Source organism: Hemiscyllium ocellatum, chromosome 3 (assembly GCF_020745735.1).
Source record: "Hemiscyllium ocellatum isolate sHemOce1 chromosome 3, sHemOce1.pat.X.cur, whole genome shotgun sequence".
NCBI lineage: Eukaryota > Metazoa > Chordata > Chondrichthyes > Orectolobiformes > Hemiscylliidae > Hemiscyllium > Hemiscyllium ocellatum.
In genome coordinates, this window is record NC_083403.1 from 768,296 (window position 1) to 771,536 (window position 3,241).

Consider the following 3,241-nt stretch of genomic DNA (forward strand, 5'->3'; position numbering starts at 1 on the left):
GGGGGTGAAAGTACCAATAACCTGCAGCGAAAGTACAGGATGCAATCCTAAATGGTACAAAAAGGGCAAGAAGACAAAAGCCCTGACGCACAAACCAATGAGGTGTTGTGGTTACAGATACTGGCGATACCTGCCGACGCCCCGGTCGCTCCCTTACTGAACGGCAAACCGGTAAGGATGGAGGTGGACACCGGTTTCGTTGATACGGCTGAGTCACGTTGCGCTGCAACCTTCAGAAACTGCGCGAGGAACACACAAAGGTGAAGTGGTGCTTTCACAGTGGGAACGTTCAGTTATACGGTGAGTCTGAAGACACAGCCTGCGTGTCATCAAAGGAAATCTTACAGCTTTATGGGCAAGAATGTGGTTGGACAGAATCAAACTCAACTGGGCCGAAGGCAATCACGTGTCAAAATTCTGAGAGTGACTGATCAAGAATTCTAAAGAGGCACGCTATTGTTTTCAATGGGGTAGACAAGCAGGACGCCGGGAGCCTTTGATAAGGTTCCACGTGGTAGGCTGTTGGAGAAAATGCAGAGGCATGGAATTGAGGGTGATTTAGCAGTTTGGCTTAGAAACTGGCTTTCTGAAAGGAGGCAGCGAGTGGTGGTTGATGGAAAATATTCAGCCTGGAGTCCGGTTACTAGTGGTGTGCCACAAGGGTCTGTTTTGGGACCACTGCTGTTTGTCATTTTTATAAATGACTTAGACGCAGGCATAACATAGGTGGATGGATTAGTAAATTCGCAGACGACGCTAAAGTCGGTGCAGTAGTGGTCAGTGTGGAAGAATGTTTACAGGTTGCAGGGGGACTTGGATAAACTGCAGAATCGGGCTGAGAGGTGGCAAATGGAGTTCAATGCAGCTAAATGTGAGGTGATGCACTTTGGGAAGAATAACAGGAAGGCAGAGTACTGGGTCGATGGAAAGATTATTGGTAGTGTGGATGTGCAGAGGGATCTTGGAGTCCCATGTACATAGATCCCTGAAAGTTGCCACCCAGGTGGATAGTGCTGTTAAGAAGGCTGTTGGGTTTCATTCGTAGAGGAATTGAGTTCCGGAGCCGCAATATCATGCTGCAACAGTTCACCTGCTGGTGTGTGCTAGGCGGTTTCCTTTCCCTTTGCTCAACGACCTATTTGCTGAACTAGCCGGAGGTCAGCTTTTCAGTAAAATTGAGCCCGGTAAACCCTACCTCCAGATGAGTGTAGATCCTGAGTTGAAATGAATGAGACACAATCTTATTGAAACATATTGGATTCTTACGTGGCTCGACAGGGTAAATGCTGAGAGGACATTTTCCCTCATGGGAGTGTCTAGAACTGAACAGAAATAAAGAGGCACCAATTTAAGAGTGAGATCAGGAGAAACGTCTTCTCTCAGAGGGTTGTGAGTCTTTGGAATTTGTTGTCACAGACAGCTGGCACACGCTGCTTGTGTGAGACTGACTTAGAATGCTGCCAGTTCTGGCTGAGGCAGCAAAGTAGTGCAAAAGAAGGCAAGGGGCTGTTGTGCCAGTCCCTGCGTACACAGCCCAGGTGCCGGATAATCTGCAGTGCTCCTACCTGCCTTATTATCTTTCCAGGCCAGTTCCGGTCAGCAAACATTGGCTTGTTTGTTCTACGTTTTCTCACGTGCTGTTGTCGAGTTAGTGCTGTCTCTTTGCTTTTCCCAGTGAGAATTAACTCTCTGAGTAACCTGCCTCTGACTCAGTCAGTCGTGATAGCACACACGATTCTGTCGCGGCTCAGTGAATCGGAAAGTGGCTGAAACTCACAGTCCTTTGCCTCGTTTTTCCGGTCAGTCACATACGTACCTATCGATTCCGCCTGCCCTTGCACTCTGATGAAAAGCATGTGCCTTAAATACGTCCCGATTATTTTTGTCCTAGCTCACAGTGTTCTCGAAATCTCTCTTGCAAGTCATCAAAATCAAAACGACTGAACCCCTAGATAGCTTCATCCCCAGCAGCATGCAGCAACGTAGCACAGTTGACCTTCTCTTGTTTTTCTGAAACGTCGCTCGCGAGTAGGAAAAGCTGGTGGGCAGCTACGGTTGCTGCAACTCCCAACTTCTGACACCATGTGGTGTGATCGGGGCCCGGCGTTGGCGGGACGGTGCAGCACGCAGCAGGGGTGAGGGGATGACATTGAGAGCAAGTGTCAAGATGCGCAAGAGACAGAGACGGCGAGAGAAGGATAGGGAGCGGCAGCTGAACAGCTACCTTAGAACAGACGAGTTTGAATCGACTCACGCCTGGCTGGATGTGAGGTGTGAGAAATGAAGCACCGAAAGCCTGCGCTATAAACATGAAGCTGTTTTTAGATTTATAGATGAGGGGTGCACCGTTCCCGGAGGTACTGCAATACCAGGTCGATGCGTGGAGTGGACGGAGCAAGCCCCTATTCCATCTCCCTGCTCCAAAAATCAATTTAATATATGGTCCCTAGATAAGGGACGTATCAGATATTAAACTGATAAGAACAGATATTTTTTTTTTTATTTCAAAATATACTTTATTCGTAAATATTCATAAATAATTTGATACACTGTACATTGGGTAATGCCATACATATGTTCACATTAACATACACAGTTTAGAATTTTCCTTTTTATATGCAAGTCTGTGCATTTCTCACTCCTATGCCCTTATATTGGGCTGAGGCGTCAGCAGAGCCCAAATGACTGCATGGGCCCCCTGATCTTCTTTAGACAGGCAGATGTTAAACGGTGGTCTTTCCCCACCGCGCCTTGGCGGCAGCTGCCCCAAGCTTCAGCGCGTCCCTCAACACGTAGTCTTGGACCTTGGAATGTGCCAGTCTGCAACACTCAGTCGGGGTCAACTCCTTCAGCTGGAAGATCAACAGGTTTCGGACCACCCAGAGAGCGTCCTTCACCGAGTTGATGATCCTCCAGGCGCAGTTGATATTCGTCTCGGTGTGCGTCCCGGGGAACAGGCCGTAGAGCACGGAGTCCCGTGTCACGGCGCTGCTCGGGACGAACCTCGACAAATACCACTGCATTCCTCTCCAGACTTCCTCTGCATAGGCACATTCCAGAAGGAGGTGTGTGACAGTCTCGTCCCCCCCGCAGCCACTTCGAGGGCAGCGTGCGGTGCGGCAGAGAGTCCGGGCGTGCATAAACGATCTCACGGGTAGAGCCCTTCTCACCACCAGCCAAGCCATGTCTTGGTGCTTGTTAGAAAGTTCTGGCGATGAGGCATTCTGCCAAATTGCTTTGA

General features: G+C 49.2%; 1 pseudogene; it reads right to left on the reverse strand.

Moving 5' to 3' along the window:
- Positions 1–2,335: 2,335 nt before the first annotated feature.
- LOC132809285 (U2 spliceosomal RNA) lies at positions 2,336–2,513 on the reverse strand (annotated as a pseudogene).
- Between the last annotated feature and the right edge of the window lie 728 nt (positions 2,514–3,241).